Source organism: Gadus macrocephalus, chromosome 20 (genome assembly GCF_031168955.1).
Source record: "Gadus macrocephalus chromosome 20, ASM3116895v1".
NCBI classification, from domain to species: Eukaryota; Metazoa; Chordata; class Actinopteri; order Gadiformes; family Gadidae; genus Gadus; species Gadus macrocephalus.
The window spans coordinates 15,932,402-15,952,230 of NC_082401.1; the positions used below are offsets into that span (position 1 = coordinate 15,932,402).

Here is a 19,829-nt window from a genome sequence, read left to right on the forward strand (position 1 = left end):
ACAGGATAGATTTAACGATTCAAATATTTTTTTTGTAGGTTTCAGATTGGAGGGAAATGTTAGAATCCTTCCTCATCCCTCTTATTCACCTCACACTCCTTTTTACTTCAAGCCCCTCCCTTCCATTCACCTCAAGCCCCTCCCTCCAATACACAGCAAGCCCCTCCCTCTTATTCACCTCAAGCCCCTGGCTGTTTCCCAATGTCAAGGAAGCATGCTCAACGGCCGCCCTTTTAAGGACGCTACGTCATAGAACGCCGACAAGCACTGTTCCAATGTTGAGGACACTCGAAAGCCGCGCCATTTTTGCGTCCTTTGTTTTTGAGAATTCCGAGATTTTTCACGAGCCAAAACTACCCACAATCCTCTGCGTTCACTGGGCGGGTTCTTGAAAATGGCAGAGCAGTACACGTTCAAATGAAGTGAAGTTATATTAGTTTTCAGAAATATTTTGTGCCGTATAGCTTTTTATAGATTCATCATGTTAATGCAAATAATCAAGCCTAAAGACCTGTGCCACTTTTCAAACGTTTTTGCAACTTAATGATACGTTGCTATATTTTGCATGGACATAGCTGGTGTTAAACACCACTGTCACCAATGTCAATTTACTCGCTCACAAGATTACATTATTTATGTATACCTATTTATGTTTGTGTTGAATCGTTTTTTTTAGGGTCAGCCCAGCAAATGGAGGCTTTTGTGCGCCTTAGGGTGGCGCGCAAACATTTGTTTACCGGTGGAAGGGATAGTGCCACTATCCAATGTTGTAAAATTAATGCACAACCGATCATTTGAAATGTTTGTCATTTTGAATGAACGTATATAATTGTATTTTATATGATATACATATGTGTTCAAAGCACTGGTAGATTGTAGGCATATATGAATGAATGAATCAGATCGTTAAATAATATATCCAAATAAATACATGTTTATCATCTCTTTCTTTGTCCCCCTGCATAATAGTAATCAACCGTACTGTAAATGTGTTGCATGAATTAAGTTCTCAGAACACTTCACTTAGTTTTATAAAAATTGAATGGATTTTAATAAAGACGATTCGATCAACCGCAACAAAGCTTTTGTGACTTCCCCAAAGAGGCTCCATGCAAAGGAGACATGACCACATTCATAACAGACAAAAGTCAAATAAATATCGATCAGCTTGATTGCTGCCATGTTTTATTCATAAGCGCACATGTGTTTACAAGCGGACACGCAGTATTAAAAAGCGGAAGCGCTTCCACACTACCAAGTCGTTCCAAAGTCTGAACGTTACAAACGCTAGGAAGCACTCGAGCTAGCACTCTAGTCTCATCTCCATAGGACGCGACTAGCAAGGACGCGTCCTAGCAAGGCTGCAGCCTTCACTTTGGGAAACAGCCCCTCTCTCCCTTTTGCCTCAAGCCCTTCCCCCTTTTTTCAAGCCCCTCCCTCATAGTCCCCTCAAGCATTTCCTCCAGTTTATCCCACACTTAAAATGAATGCTGAAGCAGCAAAGAGAACCCTCACTGCGCTTGTGTTGTGATGGCTATTAAGTCCTGCATTCTATCTCTCTCTTGTTATTTCTTTCATTCTATTTCTGGTGGATACCTGTACTTCTAAAGGCTTGACATGGCGTGCCCCCTCTCGACCGAGAGATCACCTGCAAACATTTCAGAACAACAAAGCTTCAATAATGTACAAGTGAAACGCTCTCATATGCAACTCTCCGTTCTTAAGGCTTGCACTCTGAACTGCTCAGGTTTACAAAAAGGCGGCGTTTTATATTTTTAAATCACGAGTATCACACTTTACAACAATGATATTGCATCAATCAGTCACCACAAATAAATACATTTGAGTCGCATTCCTAATCTAAGGGATCAGAATCATTAGCGTTTACTAAACGCCGTCAGACCCCTGCCACACCTCCGCCCTGACCCCGTTTCACTATGCATCTTAATAGCCAGACGGGGGCTGAACCATCCTGCATTGTAGTCGTCCTTCTGTACAACTGCGGAGCGTGGGTGCATCTCACCCAGCCTGACACAAGGCTGTCCGTCGGCAGTCCCATGTCCTCCATAATTGTGTGTTTGATGGATTCTTTCTTTCCACCCTCTGTCTCTTTTTTTGGGGTAATTGGCTGAGCCAGTGATAACCCCCTTTGTCATTCTCCTCTGGTATCCACAGGACCACCCACCCACCACCTCCATCCATGCAGTTCTTGACTAAAAAGCTAGCATAGCCGGTTATAATTGGAACTTTCCACACACGCTGGGGGATCCGTTTTTTAAGCCGGCCTCGATTGGGGTGTGAGGTTCCCTCAGACAACAAGAGACTCCCCGTTGACCATTGAACATGCAGCGTCAAGATGGCAGCACCGAGTAATTACCCTGTCGAAACACAAAGTTAGCATACTTCGTTTTATTGTCAGAATGTGTTTCACACCCGTAGAAAAGCATACGTAAAACTTGATTTTCACGACACGTCACAAGTGCCACTCTCCATGAGTTAATAAAGATACACAGGCAACCTTGAGGAGGCAATATTCTCCATTTTAATTGTTGCCACATTTGACAGTTTTAGGAGAATGTGCTCTTTATTATTGTTGACACAAGACAAGCCTATTTGATGTGGCTAGATTGACGTTGACATACATTGAATGAACTCGTGTCATATTTCGTCAAGAATGGGGATGACTGAGTAATCACTTCTGCTAGTCACAGCCCTAAAACCCAGACAGTCACAATCTTAAATCTACGGCTGGCATTAATCCTGACAGAGGATTCAAATCACCCAATCCCATTTGTGCAAACAAGACTCTGCATGCATGTGCATCCATCAGTGCAAATCACAAACACAACACTATGGCTAGCTGCTGTCAGTTTTAGCATTTTTTATTTTGAATCTGATTATGCGCTTTTATTTCAAACTCCCAATCAGGCTTTCCATCCGACTGTCTGCCTGAATGTCTCCGGGCCGTTTAACCTTACAAGGCACTGTCAGATGGAGCCAAATGCCCCTGCAGCCCTATCTCTCGCTGCTTCTGCTTAGCAACTCTGCTTCCATTTGCGATTTATTGGTGGTGGTACTATTGCATGGGCTGCATGAACTTCTCAGAAATAGCAGCTTTTTAAATGCGGCAATGCATCTCTATAGTTTCCTCCCATCTGACAAAGCTAGCAGTTTGGATGATAGCCTATCACAAATGAGTGGAACATGAAAACAACAATGTTTTTGTTCGTGTTTAATGAAAACTATATCCATGTAGGGTTCCGCAATGTGCAAAGTTATTTTTAATGCAAGGTAATGGACCGAAGGTTAAGAAGGCTGGTAAGGAGTACTGAATGGAGGGAAAGGAACAAATCCATACATAATGATGTGCGTTGACAACAAAAGCACTAAAGAAACTATAAATAACTGCCTGTTTTCGTACGACATTGGATATCAGCAGTAAATGGCCTGTAAACAGGAGAGAGTGTCATGCAGGGGCTTTTCGGCTAGTCAGCCCAAATTTAGCATAATGTGACAGCATCTTGAGTAGTAAATGACCTGCAAGTGCCACTGGCCGCTGCATTTGTTTAGGCACACAATATCAACATTAAACGACTCATGAAAAAAAAGAGGCTGTAGTTAGTTTAGCTAAGATAAATAGCTTGTTTACTTGCTTGCTACAAGTAAGCAAAGCTGTAAGGAAGAGTTTGTGCATAGATAATGGGTCTGGTGCACAAAGTGTCATTAGGCATCAAAAATGTATAGGCCAATAGTGTGCACTAAGACTTTGGCTTTTGAATCCCTTCTCTGGACCTTTGCGCTCCGTATAGATTGCGTACCCTTAGGGGAAGGACATATGCAGTTCTGTTCTTATACCGGTTAAAGGGAGAGGAAGAGCAAGAGAGCATACACTAGCAACAGATCTGGGCCAGAAAAAGAGGGAACCGAAGTTTGACTCCTGAAAGCGTTGGCCCGGGGTGGATATTTTTAATTTCTGGTCGGAGTGGTAAGGGGTCCTAAAGGCCACATGTTTGGCAGGCTTTTAACAAGGGCATTCTGGAAGTTATAAATCCTATGTTGACCCCTTATAGAACTCCCCCATTAAAAATATATCGTGGTCCTCTGTAGCTCATGGCATTTATTCCATAAGGTTTAGGGGTTCCATTCCCACTGTGGCCACCCGTGGTAAAAATGAATGGTCTTATTGTTTTTTTAAGACGTTTGGATAAAAGTTTCCACAAAATGTTTATTTTTTTATCTTTCACCAAAACATACGGGAAGAATGTATTGATTTGATGGATAACGACGATTATCATCCATATTATTACTACTACCATATAAAACAGCCTAATACTTACTAAAGTATTAGTAAGTATCAAAAGATCCTAAAAGGATCACTCACTGCGCTTGTGTTGTGATGGCTATTAAGTCCTGCATTCTATCTCTCTCTTGTTATTTCTTTCATTCTATTTCTGGTTGATACCTGTACTTCTAAAGGCTTGACATGGCGTGCCCCCTCTCGACCGAGAGATCACCTGCAAACATTTCAGAACAAAAACAAATTGTTGTTTTCAAATGTTTTTCTATTGGATATAAAAAAAAAGCAGAAAAGCAATACATTCTGCCTGTTGTGCATCTCAAGGCGATGCACACCAGGGAATGATCGAATGGTATCCGAATTCTCAAAATAAAGAGGGAAAAGTTAAGAAGTCTGAGAACTATAAATAATAGCTGTGTGTGTGCGTTTGTGCGCATACAAATGAATGCACCTAATTAGCATTTATGAGCTTTGCAACACACACCACTGCGGATGTAAAAATTAACCAAAATAAATAAATAAAAAATGCAAGCAGACATGATTAATGGGAGCGGTGGCTGCTTCACAACATCCACACAATAGGAGTCCTGGCTGGGTCGGAGAGGGAGGAGGCCACAGTACACCTGGTGCTTTATACTCATCACACCGAGGATTTGTTTGTGATTGAGGGAGGGCCACCTGATGGACATATCTAGTGAAGTTGCTGGAGATTGTCTGCTTGGTGACAGACAGAAGCAGACAGGTGGTAATCCCCCTTGCTGGTTGGATGATGTGCCTTTCGTTGGCTGCAGCGTGCCCTTGACTGGAGCAGGTGCGGCGGTGAACCTGACAGTTCTGCCGGTAGAGAGGATTGAATCTTATAGTGGCTGTGGAGAAGGGAGTTAGCCCTATCAGGAGAGGAGGCTTGGACTTTCTTGTGAAGCACATTGATTGTTGATCTCATGAGATGCAAGGCAATAATGTATCCATCGCTTTCAAGTCCACAGATCTGGCAAAATATACATGCCTGGGATATTACATTTTGAAAGCTGCCGTTATGTGATGGTATGATGGTAGTTGTTTCAGGAAGAATTTCACCATCTGTACAGTTTGGGATACGGTTCACCCACAGGTCAATACAGCTTAGACCTATGTTGTTTCTTTACCCCCTAGTGGGTAGACATCTCATCATCTGGATGAGATACCCGACCTCAAAATAGGGAAATAAATAAAGAAATCCCAGAGGGTTGAGGGGGGGGCAGCCAAGTGTTTATAGCCAATAGTGCAAGGGTGAGAGCACACCCCTGGAATTGAAAATGTGTATGTCAAGACTTAGGCCGAATCTCGATTCTTCCCCTTGCCCCTTTTGCTTTGTCTTTGTCTTTGTCTTAACCCTAGCACTTGCAAGTGTAAGGGCCAAGGGCTGAGATCTTTCCCCTATGAAATGAGACGCCACTCGGTTTCGGGTACGTCATCATTCATCGTCGCCAGCTGGCTGCCCCGTCACCAGAGCGCCGAAACGCCAATAAAAGCCAGAGAAGAAGAGCGATATATATATATATATATATATATATATATATATCTTAGATGCTGCCGCCATCGTTGAAGAGTTGAGGGTGTGTGTAGCATAGTGGTGAAACGGATCAGTGTGTCCACGGTTCGGTTCAGATAACGGTTTCGGATACGGTTCGGATCATGTCCGTGATAGTAAAAAGGCAGACTTTTTTTTGACGGAAGGTTTGGGGGAGAAACACAAAAATGAATGAGACCCACAGGCTATTTGCAATGTGTTAATTGACTGCAATCAGACAACTTGCAAGGCTTTTTTGTGCAATAAATGTTCCCCTAAATGCATTTGAAAACATGGTGCACTGAGTGTAACATGTAAGGGATAACGGCCGACGAGGCTTAGAATTCTGGCGACGAGCGCAACGAAGTTTAAAGCCCAGTTTGTTTTGAACGCTGACAGGCTGAAGGGAGGGGCGGGAAACGTCTCATTGGCTCGGGCAGCACTGGAGAGAATGCATTCCGCTAAGTCCTAAACACCCTTTTGTATCGGACGTAGAAAAACGCTACATAAGGCAATGCCTTCATGAAACCGAAATCCGCGGATCTCCAGAATGCTCCGAACTGTGGTAAACGAACCGAACGGATTCCGATACAATTTGAATCCGCTGCAGCAGGCCTAGCATCTAGCTGGCAAGCTACCATATAAGCCAATGGAGTGGTGGTATACGCGCTAATTGTATCCTAAAACTACCGTTTGAAAGCTTCAGTTAAGACCTACAATACTATGCATCGTTCGTGTAGCACATTTCAGATCAAACCGAGTCATTATAAACATATAAAAAGTTGTGTAGATAGCTGTAAAATATTCCTCGCATCAAGCAGCCATGTTTTTTTGAAAATTCCCGGTTTCGCTATGTGCTCTGGGATAGCCCTTGGAGGAGCAAGTGAGCTCTCAAATTATCTTAAAAATAAGGGGTACATAGCACTCAATCTTATCCCTTAATCTTGATCAAATTGGGTATTGAGACACCACTAGCTCTCACATGAACGAGCAACTTCAAGGGTAAGGGGGAAGATAAGGGGTAAGGGGAAGTATTGAGATTGGGCCTTACTCTGGCTTGTGTGTCTGTCAGAAACGTAATGACGCTTCTGCATACCAAGTACACTTCTTAGTAGAACATTCTGACGTGCAATGATGGGAATGAACGGTGGGATTTAACTTGCAGCTCTTTTGATTCAGAATGGCACGATTTTGAGTAAGGAGGCATTTCGAGTATGTGCTTCTACTGTTGCAGTGTGTGTGCCAAGCCACCCCCACTTTTCCATTTGGCCCACAATAATCCATAACAAGCAATTAAACGCTACGCGCATCACGGTCACGCCTTGTCAAAGAAGACACACGAGGCAAGGGGTTAGCATGGCGTCGCTGTCCCCGTGCCGTGAGGTTCGCTGCCATGCTGAGGTGCACAGCTGGTTGTTGCCCTCCTTTCTGAAATGTACTTTAATCTGCCCCAACAACATCAATCGAATGCAACGCTCCTGATCGCTTGAGGATTAAGAGTCCATTGGACATGGCAACCTTTGGTCCGCGATTCACTTTCATCTCTCGAAAACAAAACAGTTGAACTTGGTTCAAGTCACCATAGCAACCGATTTCCGAAAAAAAAAAGAGGAGATCGGACTGGGATTGCACATGCGATCGAAGGTCAGCTCCAGCGCAGCTTGGTCAAAGATATTTAGACTCGGAGCGCTGCGATGATACGGATTATGAGTGGGATGGGACCGGAGAGCAGGGCGGCTCCACCGAACGGCTGAAACGTGAAAGGGCAGCTGAGCGCTCTGGCGGACGGCGGAGGCTGAGGGATAGACCGTTCAAAACTTTAGCCTAAACTTCCCTGCACGGTCCGTCACTTTCCTTCAGGACGCAGGAAGAAGAGAAACGGAGCAGGAAGCAGGAAAGGACAGAGGGCTGGGGAGAGCTGGGGATCGTAGGGTGAGGGGGTGGGGGGTGAAAGCCACTTTGCTCTGACACCCAGACACATTCTAAAGGGAGTAATGAAAACAGTCCAGAGGGGAGACATTGAGTAATTACACAGCTGGCAGTGTTATCCATTACAGCTGAAAGTACACGGAGGGACGCTGGGAGAGAGGGAGGCAAGCGGGGGAGAGAAATGCTCCACTTATTTACATTTAGACAAGTCTTTTCCTCAAGCCAAACCCACCATCTCCCCCATGACAAGGTTAAGAATCTTTTAATCTGCCACCCCAGAGGCCCGGTCATGTGACCATCAAGTCAACGCTTATCTGTGCACAGGGTTCCAGGAGTTGTCTTGTTGTGGCTCGCTTTGTCTGGATGTGTGAATGGTGCGTCAGTACTGATTGGAGTAATTAAGAAATGGCCAGGCCTGTCCCAGGTAACCGTGGAATGAGTTAGGGGACAATGACACCCCTTGTTAGCAGGCTTTAATTTCCTGCCCTTGCCATTAATCACTGGCGTTGGATCTTTGCATTCATTAGCGAAAGGCAATCAGAAGGGGGAACAAGCATGTGGACAAAGCTAAAGGTGTTGTTTGCTTGTTATTTAAAGCATCACGGTGGCCCCAGTCTTACCTTGAAAGTCCAAAGTTAACTTGAGCGTAGGTCTATGTTTAAAACACTTGGATGTATTGGAACAATCTGGTATGTGCCGCCACATATCATTGAAATGCAGAGTGATGTTTATTTCTATTATATAGTGGCTTGTTTGATTTATATTTTGTCCCATCGGCATACGGGAAAACAATTCTCACATGGTGCTTTAAGAAAGAACGTGTGTGGCAATTTTGCGCTGTAGTAGGTCTGAAATAGCCACTCTGCAAGCCAGGAAGACACACTAATTGCACGTCTATTTCGTGAGAAGAACACAGTAATGGACGGCCACAATACATTACAATTCTCCTGCTGGCCCACTCAACATGATGGCTCTTTTCTGTATCTGACCAACCCTTAGCATGCTAAATCAGCGGGCCTGCTGCTTATCAACATTAGTCATTAATCGCAGAACAGGAGACATTCGTTGTTCGGTTCGAGATTACACTCGCCATGTTTAGAGTGGAAAAAGACAAGTTAAATGCCAACGCTGAGGAATATTTATGAACAGATGGCCGCCACATATAGACAACGCATCAGAGAGCCATCACATCCCCAACTCTACTTGCACTGTTGCATATTATGCTAGAAGGAAGGAAAAGTGTCTGCTCTCCAAGTAATCCAATGTAAATCACTGGTGCTCCGTCTTTCTTTTATGGGTGGCTGTGAATCCTTAACTCTCCCACCTGCCCTATTTTCTGTACATTGTCGATACCGTGTGTGCCGTGGCTCGCTGACTCAGGCAGTGTAGAGAGCCTCGTAAATGTCCAACCAGTGTGTGTACGAACAAATGCCTTTGCTTCCTTTTGTTGCTGTGGTTTTTGGGGGCTGCGTATTTATAGATATATACGACGCGCAAAGGTCTGTGAACCAAACAGGTATCTCACGTTTAGGTTGCATATTTAATGTGCGATATACATCTTCAAAAAGGGGAAGATAATAATCGCATGTGACGGAAGATATAACGGAAGATATAATAAAAAACATTGTGGAGAGTGTGTAGGTGATGGCTGGTTTGAGCAGCCTCATCTGGCCCGAGTCAGACTGATTGGACTCTGAGGTTGGGACGGGCTGCACACCTGTTACTCATATTGAGCAATCAATGTGCACGGGTTAGACCAGCCGTCTCCACACACAGTCAGGGAGGGATCTCCTGCATGCCAACACGGAGGACCATCGTCATGTATCATTGTCTGCAAACCTTACAATATACCGGTTCCCAACATCGACATGGATCCTCAGAACAAACGTATTCAAAGATAGTTTTCAAACATTTGGTAACACGATATTATCACAATAGTATGTCATAACGACTGTGTATGTAACAAATACATTTGCTGTACAAATAGTAGATAATAAATACGGTCCAAACCATGTAAGAATATGAAAATCCAAATGAATTCAACACTTTGTGGTTCAGGAGGTTTCCCCTTTTAGGAACAAACAAAGTTGCCCTGCTTACCGTGATGTTACAACCGTTTGAGAGAAGCGGGGCTCTACCCGGGAGTCAGCGGAGCGAGGGGAGAAACAAGAGATTTGAAGGGAACAAGCAGACTGGCGGTTCAATATATTGGGTGAACAGTGTCATCATTCAGCAGCCACAATGAGGCTCCCACAGCCCAGCCACGCCGAATAAACACATCGGCTCAATAATAGGACGTCAGGTTGTTTGATCGACAAACGTGTGTGAGCACAACCGGGGGTAAACACACAAAACATCAATAAATACTGGGGCTCAAGCGAGAAAAGCTCTCCTTTCGTCGAATTACGAAAAACAAGTCTCTTTTACTTCGAGCTACGCAAAGCGATCCGACTGAGCAACGGGAAAACACTGATCAGAACCGCTCAGGGAGGGCTCCCCTCTTCCTGGTGAATCACATAATTGCCACCGCTGTTTACGATTGGTTCAAATTGGTGCCAGAATAATTAGCCAATTTGAACCAATCAGAAAGCGAAATGGCTATAACGCTGCACTAATTGAGATGCAGTGCCAGCCTCACAGGAAGGCACTGCAGGTCCAGACTTCAAACACTTATCCTGCATTCCAATACACATAGTATAATATTATAAAATATAAATGATATATATGCATATATATGCCCGACATTTGCAGAATGTGCATGTTGAGGTAAAGATCTCCTCTAACCCTAACCCTAACACTAACCCTCTCAGCATTGGGTTCACTGATCACCGATCAAGCCTGTCCATGTAAATGGAAACCAGACTGCTATACCATTAGGCAATACATCATCACAAATAAGTGATAGGATAAACAGAAATGCAGTCTTATGCGACGTCCAGTCATAGTACAGACGTCGGCTCCTACTGTTTTAAAAGCAAATAACAACATGAATTTTCAAAGAGGCCAGTGCCCTCTTTAAACATAATTATGGCTGAAGGAGTGGGAACAAGTGGTAAGACAAAAGTCAGCATGTGTTTATTCAGCAAACACAAATCAACACAAATCATCAATGGAAAATTACAATGGAAAACATTTGATGGAATGCACAAAGCGACACTCGAAATAATAACGAGCCATAATACTATATTTACCGAACAATGATTGTCATATATTTATTTTCAATCATCTATTGAAAATAGATTGAAAAAATATATATTACTTGATGTGTCGTAGTAATTTCGTCCATTTCGAGAATAAAATGCTATACGAATCACATGCAGAACCCACCGGTGTCCCATCAAGGATTCTGGTGTTCCACCGGTGGTGCACGTACCACAGGTTTAAAAAAACAATGGCATCAATAGTTGAAGGGTTACCCTACCTCCAAGGCAGAAATCGAGTTACTAATAAATGCATTAGTTACTAATACATGACAAGTAGCCCGTGTCTGTCCACCGAGCGAAACCCTGCTAGTAAATATCAATCTGCATTAGAAACCGCCTCTGCAGTCAGGTTTTATGCTTGGTTACAACCAGATTGTTGTTGTTCCGTTTGCTGTTTTCGTCATCAACAATGGTTTATTTCAAGGCAATCTAAGCAATAATGGTACTGAGAACATAGTGAATATCTGATTAGACTCAAAGCAATGCTTGCAGGGAAGACCCTTTGAGAAATGTATGGCAATTACAATGCATAATTACCTTGTAAACAGCTAATAGCACAGAAATGATATATTGTACTGCTCATTCCCTGCCATATTGTTCCTGTGAGAGGCTATAGAACCATAGTCTGTTCAGGCATGAAATGGTCATAGATGTGACTGATAGGATGTTTGCCTTTAAATCGATACAATGGCAATTTCAACAATTAAATGAAAAATTATAGTGCGACTAGACGAGATGATGTTGCTTTTGAGAAATATATGCAACACAAGCAATCATCAAAGCTCAACGTTCATTGTTTCAATTACAGTTATTGTAATTAATTCGATCAATTACTTTAATCAATTCATGCATTTCAAGCCAGATCCTTCAACACATTTCTCTTAAACTCACAAGGCGCACACGTCAAGTACACCCCCATTATAATAAGCAACAGTTCACAGAACATATGTCAGGCTGCTTACCAATTTCAAATGAGGCTCTTGAACCCACTCCGTCACGTGGTAGTGAAGATAGATGAGGCTCGCTCATAAGCCTTCTCCCTCAGTCCTGCTGTTGCTGGCTTCCTTCCATGACTAGAATAATGACAGGGAAAAGGGGGGCCGCACGCAAAACATTGAAACTTTGATTGAAGTGCCGGCTCATTCCTAAATTCGCTCCCTACGCTTGTGGTTATCAATTGAATTGTACATTGTGGTTGTGAATCGCTTCTACACACGTCTTCCATGAATTCAAAGTCGTCTGGAAACGGAGGAGGCGTATAAATATTATATTCCGTCACCCTGAGAAACAAATGCTGTCCGAATTGGTAGATTAGCGTCTCTCAACACAGACAAGAGGACCATACGAGTGCCTACTTTGTGTCCTCACTTTCTCTAAGGTCACTTGAGTCCTGCAGAAATCCTGAAAAATCAATCCATGAATCAATGCAAAGTGCCGGCCCCCCTCATAAGACCTGAGACCTCCAACCACATTCAGAAACGTGGAACAATGTTTCATTAACGCGCGGTCCACAACGTATACATTACAATATGTGGCGTGGGAGTTCACATGCCGATTAAGAGGAAAGAGGAGGTTCTGGGACATCTGCCATATGGTACACACACCGTGAGCGAGCCGTGCACTCTGGGATGCTTGCAGACTCCCAGAGACACCCACATATGCATTTCCATACCGAGCCCTAGTTCTGTGTGATGTAATAAAACCAAAGCAAATGCAATGACTCAACAGTTGATTCCACTCTTCTTTCTCCCTCGTCCCTCCCATCGTTCCGTGACAGATGGGGTTATTACACAGTGCATCTAACGCTTCCCATTCCCACCCCCCACCCCCCCCCCCCCACACAATTATTCACCCTCTGATTTTTAAAGATGACCACGGAAAGAGCATTTTCCACAGCTTTGAAGTGTCGCGATCACACCGCCGCGGCTGGTGTGGCGGAATTACCGACACGATGTGCTCGCGCGACATGTCAAAGACACACTTTTTCTTTTTTTTCTAAACTGTCACTTCGTTGGAGATTTAGGGAGGGACTTCCCCACTGCTGCCTCACCCTACCCAGGCAATTTCCTGTGGAAACGGGCGGTAGTAAATATAGATTATTTGCTGAGGCTGCAGCGCGTACGCCAACACGCTACTTGGAACCAACCAGATGTGATTTATTAAGGTGATCTTTTTTTTTTCACCCCCGCCATTGAGATGTGAAACCTAGGACCATAAACTAGTCAATATTAAATGCTGCAAGAGCATGCAGCCATTTACATGAAAGACCGTTTCATAATCTTAAATTGACCAAAACGTGATAATGAGAAAAGTAATCACTCATGCATACATACACGATTGTATATCAAAGAAAATATGTTTTGCTGGTACTTGGTGACATCATATATTAAACGTGCACTATATGAAACTGTGGAAATGGAGTGTCGGACAGTGGCAGTAAAGCTCGCATAGATAGAGCTGCACTACATCTGGAAGTGAAATAGAAAGTTTAGTAGAAAGTGAAACTATTCCATTGTTGCGGACAAATGCTTTAGTTTGCCCTGTTTTTTATGCTGCTTCACTTCTGACTTCTTCACTCTCAGTTGTGTAACATTTTTGTAACCCTATTAGCTGTGTAGCTTACATCAAAATCATTACCACTCCTCCCAACCTCAGACAAACCGGACCAAGTAACCTCACGTATGACCCAAGTCAGTGTGTCTTCAAAACTAGTTAAAATCAACCCAACAATTAAAACCACAAATTGTTAGTCCTGTCTTGCTGAATGCCATCCGGTTTGCTTGGCCAGGGCTGTCAACGTTTTCCCTGGCGCTTTCCTTATTTAGCAGGTTGGATCAGCCGTCTGAAGCAAGGCACCGTGCATCTCAGCGAAAGCGAACAGATGGAGCTTGACATAGGTCAACTGTGCTCAACAATCAATGAACTCTCCAGCTGTGGCAGCATTCTACGTCCGGCATTTCATTATTCATACCAATGTCACTGGAATTGTAATGGAGCAGTGTAATTTCCACAAATTATAGCACACAGACGTGGTGGTCCAAGCTGCAACTATGGCTTTTTCTATTGCATTTTGATTTATCTAATTTTGATGAAAGTCACGGAAAGCTAGTTGACGATGACAGATGTGGAATTAAATAAGAAATCGTAACCTTCTACTTCTTCAGGATCGATTAGGAAGAAATGGGATGGTGAATTCTTCCTTATAGCCTAACATTGCCTTGAGTTGAATTCAATGTTACAATTAAAACGTTTCCTTTGGTTTGGCACTGTCCTTATAACCAAAACATCTTGTTTTTAACTGCTACGTCTAGCTTTTGGCCCGGCTTTTAGAAAAGTATTTTTCTTGCCAGGGCCTTGGGTAATAAAAAAAAAAAAAAAGTTTTACTATTATGTATTGCTTAATACAGGAAATGCCATGCTAAACAGTATACGACTACAACTGCACTATTGTTTAGCATGGAAAATGGCACCTGGTTTTTCTCAAAACGCTTTAATACACATTTAATACACATTTTCCTCCATTCTTTTGGCAGATTGATCTTCAGCACATAATGAACAGTGAAGCAAATTAAATCTAGCTTTAATCGTGACAAAGCAGAAGCATGTGGCTGCATTGAACCAGTGTACTGCCTTCCCCACGAGAACTATTCAGAATGAATATTTTAAAGAATCCACCACAAAGAATATTGTACTTTCAATGCCCTGCTAACAAAGTTATGAAAAATATATTTGTCTCCATTTTAAAATGTGCAGTTTCAGTACTTTTCTAATAATCTATATTCAATGAAAATACATTTTAACATCTGATTCTCCACATCTCGATAATGGCTGATAAGGTGGCTAAGAGACTGCATTTCTGTAGATTTCTTTGAGTGGGCGAGAGGCTACTTCAAAAGCGAGAGAGGCAAAGTCCACATGGTCATTGTGGGAAAGCCCCAATCTTACCAGGGCTGCATTTAAGTGCCATTTTGCCCCCCAACACAGATGTGGGGGAAAACATGAATCAGAGGAATGAAAAAGGTACCCTAAGGGACCGAAAATGAAGAGCAACATTTAATAATGCTGGCACCACTTCCAGTGTTTCTGGAAAGAAATGTCCACCATTTAAAAGGATTAAAATGTCTTTATGGACATCATTTTCTTTGGAGACAGGCAAGTTATGAAGCTATTCTCAGAGTGCGGATGTTATTAGCCTATAAAAGGAATATACTTTTATGGTGCTTTTCTAGATCTGACACCCACTCACAGGACTTTAAAGTTAATACCAAAGATCCTTCCTGTCGCACACACATTGACTCAGCGACAGGAATCCCACCACACAAGGCCACTTCTTCCAAATCGGTTCATCAGTAGCGGTTAGGAACCCTCAAAACTATCGGTGGTGGTTAGTGAGGTCCCCCCCTTTCTTTTGAGTGTTATTCTGTTTTGATATGCTCTGTAAGGTGACCTTGGGTGTCTTGAAAGGCGCCTCTAAATAAAATGTATTATTATTATTATTATTATTATTATTAAAACTGCTCATGCTTATTCTTATGCTAGCAACGGCAATTACCTTCAAGGCATGTTAGCCTTTATATAATGTACCCCAGTATTTCCTTAGATCCACCTAGGCCTATGCAACATTCCAAGTTACTATCCCAGTCACCCTAATATGAATTGAGAACACGTATATGTTTTGGAACATGAAGGCCATTCCTCACATCGGAATAACACGGTGTAGATCTGGAAGCATGGCTAAAGGTAGAGTATAATAAGAAACCTAAATCTGATGCAAAGATATTCCTGTAATACGTCTTAAAAATGACTTCCGATACCATACCATTGTTAGGCTACATCCATTTGTGTCAGGGATCTCATAAATATCCAGCCCATAATATCGGAACCATGGGTTATGTATGGCTAGATCGCCGAGCAGCCCCCGCTGATCAATGGCGCGAGCTGCTGTGCTATTCTCCCTCCATCCACCTCTTGCCGAGCGCTCATTACGGAGAGTCCTGAGGAGGCTGCGTCCTGCGTCAACAACCCCAGTGGTGGCATCCAGTCCAGTGTTCGCTATTAGTTATAATGGCACACAAAAACTCGGTCCCTCCGACACCTGCTATTGATCAAGTGGCAACCGCCTGCTTAAGCCCCTGACGGACGTCCTTCTGACAACCGGGCTCCAGGTTCACCTAAAGTTTAGCCGTCCAATCTTTCGATATTTACACCAGTGTAGAACCTCCTGGACAGCCTGCTTTTTCATCCCCCCGGCGTCCCCTGGCTTCTTGCTGTAAGGGATCTCAAGGGTCTACAGTGCATTTCCATCATGCAAAGTAATCCATTTGCATCATCCACTCGGCACTATTGTAATTACCTGCTGTAATGCATGTTTGTGTGATTGGAATAAAGCACTACAAATTGCCCGAAAAGGGGTTTCGGCCATTGCATGAAAAGAGTGGTGATTCATTCTAATTAATTTTTGACAACTCAGTCACTGCACCTGCGTACATCTGTGTCATGTGCATTCTGGCTCCATAATAAACACACCTGGAGTGATTTGTTCATTTGCCGTCAAATGGAAAATCTGTTCTTTGTGTTCCCCTTCCGCTTGTAGTGGAAACTTTGAAGCGAATTGGAGGTGACACAGGTGTGTGCCGGTACAGTTAATCAGTCATTGTTAGACTATGGAATTAGCCTAATCACCATCCCAATTATGGTAAGTCCCGTTTTGAATACTTGTATAAAGTATTCCGGCTACTAGCAAGATTTTTCTGCAAACTGTTAACCCATGATTGTAAAAAAAAAAGGGATCAATAATTGAAGTGACATAATTGGAGTGGAAAGAACATGCACACCAAAATAAATACCACATTTCAAATCAGTAAAGTTAGGCTTCCTGCTTTCAGGGCAGGGTGCCATTTCATTTGATCTGGCACATGCCGAGTGGCAGCAGCAAAGATGTAGAGGCCAAAATAAAGCGATTGATAAAAGCACAGTTTACCAGGGAGCAGCAATCAACACGCCCGGCCCCAGCACCTTACACTCTGTATGCCACAGCCACTCAGTGTAGAGGCATCTATTTGTCCAGCTCCCTTGATGGCGAGAGGTGGCAGCGAAAGTGGGGGAGAATTACAGCAGCGCACAAGCACATTGGTGACAGCACGGAGGGGTTCGGCGTCGCCGCTACTGCTGCCTGCCGCTACAAATGCCATTTCATCAGCGGCAGAAGGTCAAACGTATCCGTCTCCCTTGTTTTTCAGATAAAGAACAAATGTGGGCTGGCGTAAAAGGTCATCAATTTCGGACAAAAGACAAATGTTGACCAAAAAAAAAGAGGGGGGGAAAGACAACGGCTACAAAACACACGCCGTTGTGCCACTTAGCGCTTGAAATATCGTCGGGAGGTGCATGGGTCATTAACGGATTTATCAATCAGTGGCAGGGCGAATCAAAGTGGAACCTTTCTAACCTCATTAGCATGGTAAATGAACATAAACGGCTGGAGCAAGTTTATTCAAAATGTGTATGCGCAAATACATATTTATAGGGCCAATTCTCTCTCTCTCTCTCTCTCTCTCTCTCTCTCTCTCTCTCTCTCTCTCTCTCTCTCTCTCTCTCTCTCTCTCTCTCTCTCTCTCTCTCTCTCTCTCTCTCTCTCTCTCTCTCTCTCTCTCTCTCTCTCTCTCTCTCTCTCTCTCTCTCTCTCTCTCTCTCTCTCTCTCTCTCTCGTATCCTAAGTGAGCCTGACAGAAAGGCCAGTGAAGGAGATAAGTCTCAGGTAAGGCCCCTTGGAAAGCATCCCCCGACCGGCCCTCATGAATAATACATCGAGGATGTATTGAGACATCAGTTAGGGATGCAACTGTTGCCCACACAGACTCACCGGCCGCCTTTGAGAATCCATCCCTTTTGAGCACAATATTAAATGCAGCGATGAACCAATTACGACTCATTACTCTTCCGTTTCTTTTTGCATGATTAACCCTACTCCTGTTCAACTTTCATGTGCTAATCATATTAGCAATACCATTAGTCTTTCTCCTCGGCGAGCAATTTTCTGTCATGAAGAGGGAAAATAGAACCGCTCAAAATCGATTTTTCTTTTTAAAGACAGGTGCAGCAGAGCAATAGCAGCGCAGTAAGAGCTACAGAATTACACAAAAACAGCACAACAAATGAGTCAGAAAAGGTTGAGAGCTGTTTTAACGGTATTTTGAACAATAACAATCCGGGTTGAAGATCTCAGCAAAGAGCCGCTGAATGAGTTTCTGAAAATAAAAAAAATATTCGGCATGTGCTGACAGACACAAACAATTGTGGTGACGAGGCTAACCTTGCCTTTCCCCGCTGGGTTCTGCTTTTACCATGGTTCACATGGTGGATTGGTGAAGAAGAGAAGTCCAGTACAGGCTGCTAAATAATGTAATTGTGTGAACATACAGCATAGTTTCATAGCCATGGTGAAGCTTTTTGGAACACAAAGCTTTTTTGAAGGTTTCAACAAAGATAACACTTCAAGGCAGGTGTTTCTCTCTAAATCATAAGGTTATATTTATTCTGTTTTCATTGTGGTTTGAAAGATAGACCTCTCAGTTGAAGAAACCACATAATTGATGAAAAGGGGATAAACAATTCAGAAGAGGCTGCTCCTTGTGGCTGCTATTTTCATCTTTTTGAGAGGCAAGAGGAAGATCAAAAATATATATTGGAGAAATTGGGTGAAATAAATAATACAATTTCTCTCTTCTTTGGTATAGTTCCATTGCTGAAATCTTGATTTAAATTTTTATTGATTTCTTTATCAATTCAAGGTACTTTTTTTCAAGGTACTTTTTTTCATGCTAATCTATTATTGGCCTAAACTAAATGATGACGGTCTACCTCACATTGAGCAACCAGAATATTGACTTTTTGTTGGTCCAATGATAATTTCCAATGATAATTAATAATTCATTTTTTTTTATCGTTTTTTTATCTTAAATTCTCTCCGACTGTATTGTACGTGAGTGGGCCTTACTTGCGGAAAAGCGATCGAAATAAATAATTACTATTACTATAGTTCTACAAAATGTAGTCTAGTTTTAGCAAATGTTATCGTTAAACAAATCCTTTGTATTTCCACTAGGAGTCGATCGAGCAAGAAGTACGCAGACACAATTATAATGAAACTTTGACCGGAGACCCATGGGGTAAATAATGACCTGCCGACCCCATTGCAGTTTTTGCAGTAGCAGCAAAACATGGAATTAAAATGGGGTAAACCAGTTCCTTACAGCTTCAAGTGTGATCTGTACAACATGCTTGTGGAGGAGAAGACTTCTGCAGCGCTCTGGGCTACAAACTCCTTAGCTCTCAAACTCCATCATCTCCAATTATTTCAGTTGAGCCCTCAAATACCCTTCCTCCACTCTCCTGAGCATTTCATTCTCAGCTTAGTGCATGTCGTACAGATGTTCATATCATCATTAGGCTACTGGATGGTATGATCATATGAATGTTAATTCTGGAAAAGCAAAAGTAGTCTGCATCATAGAATATTTTGTCGAGTAGCTTTATTTTATTTCAATATACCAAAAATGTATTTCCTTCCCAAATCCTAAACACACTTGAAATAAAATGAATATAAATATGTATGCATTAGGTGTTTAATTCCATGAAAATACGATTTGTTTTACTGTTTGGTTACCTTAGAACAAGCCCTTTATATCTACATAGGGAGCGGGGCCCCTCCCACAGAGCCCTCCAAGCCGCACCTCCACGTTTCTACAGTAGCCCAGAGTGGACAAACATTGCTAACACTAGCAAACGTTACCCATAAAACGGTACCCCAATGCAGAACAATTAACATTCCCAATCACTATCCAGCTTATTT

The 19,829-nt window shown here is 42.8% G+C and overlaps 1 long non-coding RNA gene across 1 annotated transcript in view; it reads right to left on the reverse strand.

The window, feature by feature from the left end:
* Nucleotides 1-1,676: 1,676 nt before the first annotated feature.
* The window catches only part of LOC132448944 (uncharacterized), a 34,937-nt gene continuing 16,784 nt past the window's right edge, over nucleotides 1,677-19,829 (reverse strand). Inside the window, exon 4 of the long non-coding RNA XR_009523455.1 lies at nucleotides 1,677-2,378. This is a non-coding gene — a long non-coding RNA (uncharacterized LOC132448944). The remainder of the gene's footprint in view (nucleotides 2,379-19,829) is intronic.